Genomic DNA, 15,481 nt, shown 5'->3' on the forward strand with positions numbered 1-15,481 from the left:
TTCTCCACAACTACCCACCTGGTCTCCCTGCTTCCAGCCTTCGCCATTCAAATCAAACCTCTGTAGGGCCCCAAGAAAGACATATCTAAAATATATGACTGAAAACCTCACGTCCTGACATGCAAACCTCCCATGATTTTGCCTTACCTTCCTGAAGTTTCTTAGAATGAAGTTTAAAGTCTTGAAGTTGGGGGGCGCCTGGGTGGCGCAGTCGGTTAAGCGTCCGACTTCAGCCAGGTCACGATCTCGCGGTCCGTGAGTTCGAGCCCCGCGTCGGGCTCTGGGCTGATGGCTCGGAGCCTGGAGCCTGTTTCCGATTCTGTGTCTCCCTCTCTCTCTCTGCCCCTCCCCCGTTCATGCTCTGTCTCTCTCTGTCCCAAAAATAAATTAAAAACGTTGAAAAAAAATTTAAAAAAATAAAAAAATAAAAAAAATAAAGTCTTGAAGTTGGCACACAAAACACTTTGCCATCTGACTCTTGCTTTTCTCTCCAGCTTCATTGCCCCACACTTAAACTCTTCCTCTTCGTGTTTTGGCTTTTAATATTTAGGACAGTACCAGGTCTTTGTATGTCATTGCCCTTTATGATGCCATAGTTGGAATCAAAATGCAATACTATATGCAACCTGTAAAGCACAATCAAATGTTAGAGCCTGTAAGAGTTTCCGTAGGTAAGTGGATGAACCCACGATATGTGGTGCTGCCTGTTAACACTGCAGTTACCTGAGTCTGCTATTTCCCATGAACCTTATTCCCCTGTATAAATCTTTCCCTTAGAAAAGAAAGGCGCCTGGCTCACAGCAAAGTAGCTAGCATGAGATCAACAAGCTCTTTAGGGATTTGCCCATCTCTACAGGACAGAGAACAAATTCCTACTGTTTGTCAGGTTTCTGTGAATTTATAAAAACAAGTTTCCCAGACATTAAGGTACAAAACTCAGATTCAGTGGTAGAAAAACATCACAGTACAAAAAGGCATTCAATTCTCTTGGAAACACTGTGCTTATTAAAGGCATAAACACTAGGTACAGAAAGTTCAGTAATCCTTTTCCTAAGGGCAATAATAGTTTTTACATTACAAAATCAAATGGTTGCTCTTTATTTGAGGGCTGAAAATAAAGTGCCAGTTTGGAGAGGAAGCAAAGTGCAACCAAGTCAAAAGCTCGCATCTGAATGGAAGGTCAATCCTTTTCCAGTCTCAGTAGCCTTCATCCAAATGTACTTATAACCTTTAGTTTTATTTCTGCCAGGTCGTATATCTTTATCCTTGGTTGAGATTCTGGCATAATCACAGAAAACCATCCACTCATTTAATCCTTGGCTATGCTGGTTATCCATGCATGTCCTAAAGGGAAGCCAGAACTCTGCACCCAATTTAGCACCATGGTGAGACTTTTCCACAGAACTACAGCCCCTCTATGTTCATACAACAAGTACAATATTGATAAGCAATAAAATTACACCTGACAACTACTTCCTCAGGAAAGAAAAGGGAAAGGAAGTAAAGAGACCATGCTTTGCATTACTTTAAATAGGTGATCTCCTGTATAAATTATACTGAAAGGCAGTTATTTTCTGAAAGCAGTGGATTACTGCCACCATATCGCAGCTTAGCACACCAAACCCAGAAATGAAGTGTTTTGCCCAAGCTCATGCAGTAAGCAAGAGAACCAGGATATAAACTGATATTCAGAGAATATGTTCTTTCCCTTCCATGCCAGCTACTTCCCAGAAACAGAGCATAGACCTATTGTGATGCAGTTAATTTCTAACAAACCATAAATCTAAATATGGAAAGCAATTCTCAGCGACTCCTATGGTGTCCTTATATCTTGGATAATGAGATGGATCCTGCAGAGAGTAGGTTCCATATCTCATGATTTCCATTTCTGCTCCCAAATGAACATCACTACAAAGATATTGACCCTCTAATTTCTAGGTTTTGGGTTTTTTTTTTTTAAAGGTGTTGATAACTTAACAAATATCACCAGGACAAGTGGAGGCAATGATGGGAAGATATCAAGGTATAGAAAAGAGATCACCTTAAAAGTAAAGCTACCCTTACTTCTCCATTACACAATATCTTTAACCTCAAATTAAAGCCTCTTTTTCCGCATTGCATTGTGATGAACAGTGAAATGCAAGGAATTAGTCTGGCATTATCGCTGCTGATATTACAAGTTTGGACTACAATCCACAGTAGCATCCATCAAGAAGTCAACAACTACTGATAAATTCAAAAGTCAATATTTCATGGCACCAAATTTCGATGTATCATTGGCCTTCCGTTGTTACTTAGATATTTCTCCCCCTACGGCCCTCTCCAAACATTCATCCATTCAACAAAGCATCCATTGTATATGCCACATTATGCTGGGAAATATAAAAGACACATACACTGGGCTGTGCCTCCAAAATCAACCACGTGTTACATCTCCCCAATGTCACTACAACACAAGTACAGCTGGAACATTATCACAGCCTTCTGACTGGTCTCTGAAGTCTTTTGAAGATGGAAATCAAACTCTAACATGCCCCTACTTATGATCTCCCGATGACTGTCCATTGTAATTACAACAAAAATAAAGGGCTTTTCCCCTTACAACACCTGCGCCCTCTGGTATACCCAGCACATCATGCGCCCTCTGGTATACCCAGCCACCCTGGAACTTGACCCTGTATATTCCCTTTGCCTGGAGTGCTCTTGCCCCAAGTATGCACACGTCTGGCTGCTCTTCTACCGTTTAGGATCACCTGAAATGTTACCTTCTCAGAGAGAACTCTCCTGAAGATTCTATCTTATGTTAAAATAAACTCTCTATAATATTTTCACCTTTAAATATTCTCTTGAGCATTTATTACTATACAAAATAATTTTTTAATTATTTAGCATTTATTTCCATCACTTGAATACCAATCCCTTGAGGACAGGGAACTTACTCATTTTATTCACCACGGATCCTAGGGCCCACAGAGAATCTGGTTCTACAAGGTGCTCAAGAAATGCACATGTTTACAGCATACAATTCAATTATTTTGTGTGTGTGTGTGTATTCAGAGTCACATACCCATTACCATAATCAATTTTAGAACATTTTCATTATCCCCCCAAATAAATCCTATACCCGTTAACAGTCATTCCCCATTGTCCCCCATCCCCCAACCATAAACTTTAAAAACAAAAACAATGGTATTTAGAAACTAAGAAAAATAATGTGTAGGGAGAAAAAAAAGTAACAACTAAAAGAAGAAACAGCAACTGCCAGGGAGGGATAGGAAAACAAGCTAATTCATATGTGGATGGAGATAAATAAATGGTTACACTGTACACTCCAAATCCATATTGCAGCAAAAGCATCCTTGTGATTCTAGCACCAACGTGGGCTCACTTCTCTAAATGACAGCCCTGCTCTTGTAAGGAGGGGAAACACAGAGATAGTAGTTAAAGAATAAGATATCATGACCTGTTTAAACACAACTTGCCAGAATGTGATAAAAACGAAGCTAAATCACCACACTGTTGATCACAATTCTGTTGATTAGACCCACAGAATATTCCATAAGTTAAACAGTTACTGAGATATCAACATTTATAAGTTGAGAGTTTTTTTTCCCATGGCCCAAAAGGAGCTTCCATTCCTGATTTTCTACAATGTTAAAATGAATTATACAACATTTTCCATCATATTGGCAAGAATAATGTCTTCTAAAATTCAAACATCTGAGAAGCCTTCGTGTTTTCACACCATCTTCTCCCACATCTGATTCAATAATTCAAGAAAGGTCACTCTTGGACAAAGGGTCACAGAATACTGTTCCGGCATCTTGGCCTTCTACCCTCACATGTTTAGGGAACACGCTGAAGTTAATGCTAGCCCGCCCAAGTTGAAAGTTATGACTCAAATTTTGCCAGCTGCAGTCAAACTCTCCTTCATCTAAACTTTTGCCATTTCAAGACCACAGACATCTAACTCTTTGGAGATAAGACAAGGAAAACCACCTAGAAGTAAACTTTCTCTGAGCTTGACTTTCTCAAGTTTTGAGATTCCTGCTACTGGTTCAAAAGGAAGAAACATGTGTGTATGGCTGGAAAAATCGGCACAATACTGTAGACATGTGTGTAGGATACCAATTGTTAAGGAGGGCTCCCGTAAAGACGATGTTGCTAGGTGGTTAATAAATAAAAACAAACAAGCGTAACTGCAGAGGAGCTGAGTCTGAACATGACTTCTTGAACAGGTAAATCAATAAAATGCCAGTTAGTGAGGTAAGAAGAATGAGATTAAACATGCAAAGTTTACTTGTGTTTTTTTAAAAGAAGTAATTACACAAAGACAGGTGCAGTAAGAAGTCACTGGTGTAGAAAATGTAGAAAATCTTCCTAGGGAGATGACAGGAAGTTTGTTTTAAAGGTGGAGTTAAAAGGAAAGGGTTGAGCCATTGACACAACCATCCATGTATTTGTTCCTCTGAAGTTGGCTCTGTGGAATGGCCATAGGCCCCCGGTACACAAACCAGCTATTTGTAGAAAACTGTACTTTAGAGACTGAAGCAAATTTCTCACAGCTTCCTGCGAGGTGCCAGGACAACAAATCTGTGAACAAACAAAATGTTGCTTGGGTTACTACATGCAAACTGGAAGATTCACAGTGGTATGCAATGATGTTGCCTTAGACAGCTCCTCACTGGCTGCCGGGAGAAACCAACTCCCAAGGTGCTCTGGTATTCAAGACGTTGCCCCAGTCACATCCCAACAACTTGTCCAGAGGTAACTACTGCTACTCCCTGGTCCAAAACAAATTGTTTTAGTCCGTCCAAACTTGTGAGTTCACTATCACCTCCCCCAATCTCAAAATACACACTGCACTTGCCCGTCCAGAATGTCTTCCTTGCATCTCTCCACCTTTCTAACCCAGCTCCTTCGTGGGACTCTCTAGCTCACTACAGTTGAAAGGAACCTCTCTTTCTTCCTATAACCTTCAGGTTGTAGGTTGACCATGGTCTGGCGAGAGCATGCCTGTATAGTTTTTTTATCACAATGTGTCTTATCTGTTGGACCTAGCTATAAACTCCTTAAAGACAGAGACTGAGAATCCTTCATTCTTGTTTTTATTCTCGCACGTAGTGGGGGCCTAACACATAGTCAGTGTTCAACAAATATTTGGGGACAGCTTTGGGAAAAGAAAAGACCCTGTATGGGGGAACCGACAGCCACTATAATAAATGCAATGTAGCGGCTGATACTGTTCTCACTGCAACAGGAGGCTCCGTTTCGCCCAGGCGTTCAGTGAGCCAGGCTGACACAGCTCTGCCATCTTCAACAAATGGCTTCCAAGGTCAGTTCAATGGCTTCCATCCCTGCCAGTAGGAAGAGAAGAAAAAGTAGAGACCCAGTGCCAGAGACTTTCCCTCAGGAAATGAGTGAGAAGTTGCACACATAAATTTTAAGCACATTTCTTTGCCTAAAACCTAGCTGCCAAGCTTGTCAGGAACTGCAGTCCTGAGGTGGGCAGCCATGTCCCAGCCACCGCCCTGTCACCAGAAAAGAAGGGGAAAAGAGGTTTCAACAGATTCCGGGCACCTTTCCCACCTGCACGCTAGCGAACGTTTTATCCAATGACAAAGGGTGTCCTCTAGGCTGGAATCGGGCTTTTTAGGAAATGTCAACCTCCTGTCATCCAGGGGTAAATCCCAACTCTCCCTGTCCAGCTCTCACCATGGAGTGACCCGGAATCACATTTTAGGACTATGTCCCGAGCAAGAGTAGCTCTCCCTCTCTCTACCCTCTTAGCAAGGGAGGAAACCCCCTATCCTCTAACCTCTCCATTGCGAGCCATGTGAAAGATGACTCCTGCCCACCAGCTCACATTCTATCTGCTATCTCATCAAGGCTCTGGGGTGAGTGAGGAGTCCCCCTGCTGCTGACTATCAAAGACATTGGAGGGCCCACTCGTATCACCAGAGTCACACACACCTACTAAGTTTTATAGTAAATGTGCCCAGCGGGTCCAGTCCACTTACAGATATTTAGATGCTATCCACATAATATCTAATTTTAATTCAATTCTAAAACATTTATTGATCATATATTATGACCACAGCACTGTGTAGATAGCGAGATTTTTTAATGCTACAATGCCTGCCCTGAAGTTGTTTAGAATCCCGTGAGGGAGACGGATATCCGCAACTAACTCTATTACAAAATGCAACTGGGCAAGTCTCACCAGAGGTACGAGCAAAGTGACATGAGACCGTGACCAAAAGAGTAATCAATTCTCACCAGATGGCCAAAAAAGACTTCAAACATATTTATATAAAAAGGTTTCCTGGGGGGGAGAGATGTCACTTGAACAGGACCACAAGGGATGAGTAGAATACTAACAAGTGGCAGAAACAGAGAGCAGCATGCCAGGTGGAGCATGAGCGAAGGCACCGAGGTGCAAGAGTGGAATGGGCTGTGCTCTTTGTCCCAGGGGGCTGGAAGGGCGCAAAGAGGACGACTTGAGCATGAAGTAGTTATGGAGGGATGGCTCTGAATGTGTGCAAACCTGAGCCAACAGGACTAGCCGTGACCCAGGATTTCTGAGAAGGGCCGCAGCTCGATTGATTCCAAGTAGAAGGAAGACAACTCTGCTGATGGTGACAAGAGGAGGTAGCGAGGTGAGGAAGACCAGCAGACACTCATAATGACCATTTATGGAACACTAACTATCCAAGCAACATGCTAAGTATTTTACTAGCCTGCTCCTATTTAAGAGGAAGTCCTATTATTTCCCCCACATTTCAGCTGGGTAGTAACAGAAAGTGGTACACTAAGTGCAAAGGTCTGTTCTAACTGCAGAGCCTGAGTGCTTTGCCATAGTAACCATCACACTCAGTCCTGTCGATGCGACAGGACTCCAGCCTAGAGACACAGAGGGACTACAGGAGGGCAAGCACCGTGGAGGGAGGGCACTGAACAGATGTCAGAGGGGAATCAAAAGAAGAATCAGGGCTGTGACTTGAAGGTGTATGAGACTGGAAGGAGGGCAGGATGATAAACTCTGCTTAGACCCATGGAGTTCTGAGTGGCTAACAGAAAAAAATCACAGGGGCTCTTGGGTGGCTCAGTTGGGTAAGCATCCCACTCCTGATTTTGGCTCAGGTCCTGATCTCACGATTCCTGAGATGGAGCCCCAAGTCAGGCTCTGTGCTGACGATGCAGATCCTGTTTGGGATTCTCTCTCTCCCTCTCTCTCTGCCCCTCCCCCGCTCATGTGCATGCTCTCTCTCTCTCTCAAAATAAAGAAAACTATTTTTTTAAATAAAAAAAAAAAGATAAAAGGAAAAATGACTGAAACCACAAACTACCCCCGAGAGCTAGGTCTTGGGGAATAAGGAGAAACAGGCATGGAGTCGGAAGTTACAGCATTCGTATTTGTTGATCCTGAAAATTGAGCAGCATGTGAACAAACCAGACCAAAAAAGCAAGAGGCTGCCTGGTTGAACGCTAATGCACTGATTTGGAGGAAAAATTCAACTTGATTGACTGGCCTGCATTATACTGATAGCAGTAAATCCCTTTGGCCAAACAGAACTTGATTTAGCCTTAAAGGTATGCTATGTATTATCTCTTTGCATACCAAAATATTCATATATCATGGGAAAGTATAAAAAATTATGTTTTTCCTTTCAAAGAGTGGAATGTAAAATACCCAGCAAATCCTCCTGGATGGCGCCTGAGTGAATGTATTCCTTGTTATTTCATTTAAGCTGCTAAATATCTATTAGAGTAAAATTATGGGCTCTTTGAATGTGGAGTTTCCACTTGTAGCTTCCTGAGCACTGAGCCTGAGCCCTCTGTTTTATAAGGCAGATCTGCCTCGCGACAGTGATTGCCTAGCAAGTGGCCAATGGTCCCTACGAGAAGTCGTTTCCTTTACATCTTAAACCAGAGGGATTTATAGAACCAAAACCACAGCCCAGAGCTTGGATGGACATAATGACAAACCAAAGCCATCCACTGATGTTACACTTTCTTTGGAAGACCTCAAGACGCTGGCAATTAAAACTATCTAAGCATGTCACTCTGTGACCTTCACTTTCATGAAGGTGCTGCTCTCTCCAGAAATGACCTACCTACTTTACAAAGTCAGGATGACTCCTTTCTCTGTGAGCTCTTTCCACTTACCTACAGGGTGTATTTCAAGTTTTTCAGGTGAGCCGCCTTTGTCCTTTGCTGAGCAATGAATGGAAGTGGAGGGTGGGGTATAACTCAATGCTTAAAAAAAAACACCCCAAAAAACAAAAAAAAACCCCTCTTCCCTTTATTCAGCTGTACGAACTTTCTCACCGCATATAATGAACAAATGAACAAATGCAAGTAAGACGTTAAGATCGGCAGCTTTATCAAAGCACGCTCTGTCAGGTTGTGGGGGAGGATATTTGCCAAATCAGAACACATAAACTTTTAGTATAGAAACCAGAATATGAATTAAGCTCATATCACTCAAAAAGAGCTGAATGCATCTGAAACCAAAGTACACTGTCAGCCACCTCCACTTGCTCCAGGCGCTGATGCCTTGATTAGCTATGCAAGAAGCTACCTGCTATTTTAGAATTATATGAAGTCACCTCAGGGTATCTACAAGCTTCTCACGCACAAGATACTGACTTTTTTCCTCCTTCTTCTTGGCTTAGAGCACAGTTGTTGCTACATCCAAGTAAGTACTATATCATGGATTGTTACTGCCTAAGCTGTCATTAAGGCAGCTCGCCTTCTCAGAACAATCAGCCTGCAAACAATAATGGTTTGTTGCTAAACCCCCCTGAGACTAAAAGACACCTCGTATTTTTTTTTCAGGTAGACAGTGCTCCCCTAAACGATTAGGAATCTGAAAGCTTCATTTTGAAAGAGGAATTTTTTTTTTAATAATAGAGAACATTCCTTCCACCCTATTTTTGAAAAATAACTTACCTTCTCTCCTGAAATAGTAACGAAATTTATAGGAACGAAAGAATAGCTCACGTGATAGGTAGCTAACCAACGAAGCTGCCAGTGTCCGTAGTATTTATTCCAGTTCCTCGTAGTTCAACATGTTTCTACCTGAGGTACATAGATTCTGTTTTGATACTGGGCTGCTCAAAAACATTTTTAGGTGAAAATGGGATCACAAAAGTGAAGGATTGACAACCCCGGTCTCCAAAAGCCAAGGTCAATAAGGGCTTTTGAATGGTTTCCTAAATAAATACATTAACACAGTCAACCTTTGACCTGTAATGCCCTTAATCTCTCAGCCCCAAGCTTCCCTCCAGAAGGGTGTTAACAATTTTGCCAAACCAAGCAGTGCCAAAGAGTGCTGAGCACTATGGGCTAGACCGAAACCACCTTAATCACTCACCTTTCCTCTTGCCAGATTTCCAGAGTGTAACTAGTCAAACTGTTCTTAGATTTCTCAGGCTTAATCTTCCCCACAAAACTTGAGTGTTTCACATAAAAAGGAAAAGCACTGGATTTCTGCTGCTGCTCATTTAGCCCAGACGCCTTTCCCAGCTCTACCTCCTGGTCTCATCGTCAGAATGTTCCGAATCCTAGCGCCCACCTGCTCTAAACCCAGATTGTAATCCCTTTCAACTAGACCCGTGTTTTCTCCTCACTGCTGTTAGCACATATGGCCAGTGAGTCCAATCTTCCTCAAGGCCTTAATAAAACTTCCCTTACTGCACATGCAATTATTAAGCGTGCAATTTATATTTCCAGGTGCACAAATTTCTCATGCAAATCTCTTTGACCTGAAGTAACCGAATGCTCCTTAGAAACATGAGTCTCCCGCTTACTCAACAGATCCTCAGGAAATGTCATCAACCACATCTCATTCTCCCCAACTTCAAATCACCATGGCTTACTTACACATATCTGAAACCAAGGCTAACTTCTCAGGGCCTATCATGGGTGAACTGAACCATGGCTACGCACCAGGTTTAGCTTTTGTTTCTGTGGCTTATCCAAGTAAAGAAGGTGACTAAAATCCAAGCGTTCCACTCCTGTGACACAAAGACTATTCGGCGGCTGCATGGTTCTGACCAAGGCTGTTCTCATCACATATGCTGCAAAAAAAAAAAAAAAAAAAAAAAGACGGGGTGGGGGTGGGGGGCGGAGGGGTGGGGGTGGGATAATATGAAACAGTGATTGCTGTATTTCAAAACTAAGCCAGATGCTTTAAAGCACAACTCCCAAATCAAACTTCCAAATGATGAGTGAACGTTTAGGGGAGGGAGAGGAGGAACCCGAACCCGAGAGTCCCCTGTGAAGTTGTTGAGTATCTCTGGGTGTGGCCCAGGGACCCCCACAGGAAGTTGAGTGTCCCAGAAAGATGACAGTTATGACCCTTGACCTTCTATTCCCGGCTCAACGAGGATTAGTTCACTTCAGCATCCAGGAAAATTGAGGGCACTTTTCTAGTGCTAATTCTGAGGCACAGGAGCCACCAATGGAAGGTCCATGAGTACTTCCTCTATTAATATTACCTCAGCTCCAGGAAACAATAGATGACTGCGCTTGAAAGGCTCCCCTTGTCCCTGGAATCAAAGAGAACACTTTGTCATTGGCTAATTACTTATTTATTCATTCAACAAATATTTATTCACAGTATACTAGGTTCTTGGGTACATGCATCATTACACTGGAAACACACTACAGCAGGAAAGCCTGACTAAATAAATGCCAGTTTCCTTCTTTCTTCTCTCAGGGTAAATACATTCTGATTGAAAACAATGAACTGACAGGCGATCCTTTGAGGACTGCCTTTAACTGAATTCAAGCTATAACATGAAGGCTTAGGGGAGGCTCCAAAGTGTTGATTCCTTGTTCAAATTACCTCATTTCCAAGTGGATACTGATAACCAGAGTTACGGCAGGACGGCCTCCTGTACGTGAGAAGTAAAGCTCCTTGTACTATCTGAAGGTTCCTTGCAGGATTTCTTGACACAGAATGTCGTTAAATTGAAAAACAAATCATAACAATTTTTTTTTTCTCCTCAGTCTCCAGGTGTAATTTGGCCCATATAAATTGTTTTTTCTTAATAATGTAAAGAGTGACATGATAGATTTGATAAGTAGCATTTTATTATAAAATCAACAGGTAATAATTACCTAGGTGACTCATGATGAGGTGTAGAGGTGTTCTTAGCCTATCTGAAAAGGAAGAAAAGTTCATTAAAGTTCAAGTGTACAGAACACAAATCTGGAGGCCTGGGCTTTTAAAAATTGCCCAATTTCACGAAGTATATGTTCCCTTAAAATCTGATTCTCACCAAGAGTTTGTGAATGCACAACTTAAATTAGTCATGTAAAGGGGAGCGGATTAGTTACAAGATGGGAACCCTGCCATTCTCCTCTGTTTACCACAGACCAACAGGGGTTGAGTTACAACTGCTTATTATTTCTGAAGATGTACTGTTACATAAACACGAACATGAAATTCTCAAAGTGGACCCTGCCTAAGAACAACGACCCTTAGAAGTGTCACTAAGAAGTAAGCCTTATGCCAGTCTTGCAGAATCTCATCGTTCCCCGTAGCTGCCTCTAACATAAGATGTCACTCCCATAGCTCACACGGAGTGGGAGGATCTAAAGGCTGATGGGAGAAAACAGGGTCATTAGGTGAACATGCTAGCAAAAGTCCTCTCTGAAATGGATTGAGTATCTTTAATCCTGTATTCTGGCCTCCGATGATTTATGGCTCTTATTTTCTTTTCTCTCTTTTCCTTGTAAAGCTTGCCAAAGTAGACTTTAACTCTGCCTTGAAGCAGGCAAACACGGAGTTCTGTCTTCCTTGATGAATCGGATTCTTGCCAAAGTGAAAGCTTCAGTGACAAAATTATTCTCCAAAGAAGGGACAAGGTGATGGTCTAAAAGAGTGAAGAAATACCACTGAGTATTCGACTATTAGAGTTTAGAAAAGTAAGAGCTAGGCCATGATCCTCCCTCCACGCCCCATTTCTGACCCCTACCCTGCCCCAGTTCCAGCCCAGTTGTAGTAAACAAAACAAAACAAAACAACCCTGCATGTATGTTAAAACTGATTTGATTTGATTCATTTTTAGGTAGGACATTAGAAGCTCTGCCCCATCATCCTTTGGTTGTCTCACTTTAAATGACAAGGAGCTGCCTGGTTGCATCCTCTAATCCTTCACCTTCCTCAACCATAAATGCTTTAGCTCTATGCCAGATTGTGAAGTAGGTAAAACGTGCTTCTGGCACCCTGTCACATTCATTCGTGAGCTCTTCTCCATCCCCAGCCACCCCCAGCCCTCCAGAGCTCCATGCCACTCAGGCTTCCTCATCTTAGGATGCAGATATGATAAACAAAAATATTCGAAACTGCAAGAGACCTTATTTTTCTCATTCTTCTCATGCCTACAATTATAAGTAGAAGCTTCCTAATTTCTCTCTTCACCCCAGACCTTTACCCTGAGTTGCAGAGCTACATGTTCAACAGTTTATTGGACATTTTCACTGGTATATCCAACAAATACCTTCCTTTAGAAATATAGTTTTCTGTGGGAATGCAAGCTGGTGCAGCCACTCTGGGAAATAGTATGGAGGTTCCTCAAAAAACTAAAAATAGAACTACCCTACGACCCAGCAATTGCACTACGAGGCATTTATCCACGGGATACAGGTGTGCTGTTTCGAAGGGACACGTGCAGTCTCATGTTTATAGCAGCACTATCAACAATAGCCAAAGTATGGAAAGAGCCCAAATGTCCATCGATGGATGATGGATAAAGAAGATGTGGTATATATATGCAATGGAGTATTACTCGGCAATCAAAAAGAATGAAATCTCGCCATTTGCAACTACATGGATGAACTGGAGGGTGTTATGCTAAGTGAAATTAGTCAGAGAAAGACAAAAATCATATGACTTCACTCATATGAGGACTTTAAGAGACAAAACAGATGAACATAAGGGAAGGGAAACAAACATAATATAAAAACAGGGAGGGGGACAAAACAGAAGAGACTCATAGATATGGAGAACAAACTGAGGGTTACTGGAGGAGTTATGGGAGGGAGGGATGAGCTAAATGGGTAAGGGGCACTAAGGAATCTACTCCTGAAATCATTGTTGCACTATATGCTAATTTGGATGTAAATTTTTTTAAAAATACAAAATAAAACAAGTTGAAAATTATATATATATTTTTTTCCGTATTGATTAGTGGGGCATTTTTCCTTCCCATGACCCAAATCAATAGCCATAAAGTTGTACTACACACTATTTTTTCCTTTACCAGCAAAGTAGTTTTCAATTTCTGTCTATCCTTTTATTCAATTCATTAATTCAATTCATTAACAAGTATTTATGGAGTGCCTACTCTGTGCCAGGAATTTTTTTTTTCTTTTTATTTCTTTTTTTATGAGAGAGAGAGAGAGAGAGAGAGAGAGAGAATCCCAAGCAGGCTCCATGCTCAGCATGGAGCCCGACATGGGGCTGGATCCCACGACCATGAGATCATGACCCAAGCCAAAATCAAGAGTCAAACTCAACCGACTGAGCCACCCAGGTGCCCCTATGCCGGGAATTTTTCTAGGCTCTTGAGATATACCAGGAAACAAAATAGGAAAAGATTCCTGCTCTCCTGGAGTTTACATTTGAGTCTGGGGAGACTAGCCCATTAATAATGATAATGATGATGACAATGACCATGATGGTAAATACATAAACTTAAACAGTGTCTTAGAAGATGAGAAGTGCAATGGAAATTTCTTTTAGGTAGAACAGCGCTAAGAGGAATGCAAGTTCCAGTTCAGATGAGCATCAGGCAGTGGGGGGTAAAATTGTTAAAGAGTGTAAGTCAGCCTCATTGAAATGATATTCAAACACAAGAACATAATGGTATCTGGAGAAAGACTGTTCCTAGCAGAAGAAATAGCCAGTGCACAGGTTCTACAATGGGAATGTTCCTGATATGCTCAGGGAACAGCAAGGAGGTCAACATGGCTGGAGGAAGTGAGAAGTGGGAAAGTGTGCAAGGGGGGACCACGGGGGGCTGTGGGCCAGATGGTGGCTGTTCTTCACCAATGTAAGAACTTGGGGCTTCACCCTAAGACTAATGGCAGTATACTGTAGAGTTTTAATTTTTTGCTTATAATTATTCTGGCTACTGCACTGAAAATTGACTCTGAGGGACCAAGAATAGAAGCAAAAAGACCAATTAGGAAGTTACTATAATAATCCAAGTGAGAGATAGTGATGAATTGAGTCAAAGTGGTTTTAACAGAGGTTATAGGAAGTGACCAGATTCTACATATATTTTGAAGGAAGGTCCAACAAGATTTCTTTATTTCCTTTTGGTCTTGTTCTTCTTTCTCTTTTTTGTTTTGAAATAATTTAAGATTTACAGAAATGTTGCCCCAAAAATATCGTTCCCAAATATCCTTCACTCAGCTTCCCCGAATGTTTACAATTTATATAACAGCTATGTGATGTTTATACCAGGAAATTAACATTATATAATACTGATACAGAACCATTAACTAAATTATAAATGTAATTCAACTTTCTGCAGTTTTCTCCCAATGTCCTTTTTCTATTCCAGGATCTATTCCAGGATCCCACATTGACTGCATTTACTCAAATGAGTAAATAGGGACTCAAGTCCTTGTGATCCAGATGAGTACCTTTACCACTGTTCCCTGGTGAAAAACAAAGGTAGACAATCTACAACGAGTAGAAGAGAGAAAAGTGCTCAGGTAAACTCTGGGTGGAAAAAATCACGAGCCTTTGTGCTTTCACCACCTGAAGGGACTCCTAGGTGGTTCCAGTATTATATTATTCTGAATTTCCATTTTGGCACTCTAATTTAAAAGAAAACTTCAACTGGATCATTAAAATGAGGGTCCATGCTGTAGATACCTGTGACTTTTTTTCCTTAGGTCAGTGTTACAAACTTGCTTGTTTTCAATGTTTTCTCTTTAACAACACTGCACTTTTAACTCCCTTGGGTGAGGGGCTAAGACGAAAGACAGAAGCAATCAATGACACCAATGCTCAGCGTTCCTTCCCTATATAGGGAGCAATAGAACTGGAACCCAAAGAATGAGAACCTTTCGGTAATTAGTTTCGTTTGGTTGAGTCTGGGTTCCTATGCCCCACTTTACAGAGGAAAAGAGATCACTAGAAAAGAAGTGCATAGCACAGCATGAACCTCTGCATCAAGAAAGCAGTATCTGAAGTAAATCCCAGGCTATATGCATTTGGGGTTCAATCAGCTATACCTTCTATAATCTACATTTAGTTGGCTGCACAAAGAGATTCTTATCTGTAATCATGACCTGGGGGCACTGCAAGATAATCATTAAATGCATTAACTAAACTGTACTTACTAGGGCAGAAAATTGGAAAAACATACCTCAGAAAGATTTTCAAACAAAGGTTGAAATTTAAAAATGGTTTTCTACTTCATCTTCAGTTAATTAAAAAATTTTTACTCTG

General features: G+C 41.5%; 1 long non-coding RNA gene across 5 annotated transcripts in view; it reads right to left on the minus strand.

The window, feature by feature from the left end:
- LOC131484608 (uncharacterized) overlaps positions 1-15,481 on the minus strand; it is a 41,177-nt gene that overhangs the window by 12,984 nt on the left and 12,712 nt on the right. Inside the window, exons 3-6 of one of the 5 annotated variants that reach the window (XR_009248335.1) lie at positions 11,131-11,172; positions 10,856-10,958; positions 10,506-10,556; positions 441-10,085 (exon numbers count right to left, since the gene is read on the minus strand). This is a non-coding gene — a long non-coding RNA (uncharacterized LOC131484608). Of the gene's footprint in view, positions 1-440; positions 10,086-10,505; positions 10,557-10,855; positions 11,173-15,481 lie in introns of those variants that run through there. The other 4 variants (XR_009248341.1, XR_009248336.1, XR_009248340.1 and 1 more) reach the window with 4 other exon arrangements.

Source organism: Neofelis nebulosa, chromosome 1, assembly GCF_028018385.1.
Source record: "Neofelis nebulosa isolate mNeoNeb1 chromosome 1, mNeoNeb1.pri, whole genome shotgun sequence".
Taxonomy (NCBI): Eukaryota; Metazoa; Chordata; class Mammalia; order Carnivora; family Felidae; genus Neofelis; species Neofelis nebulosa.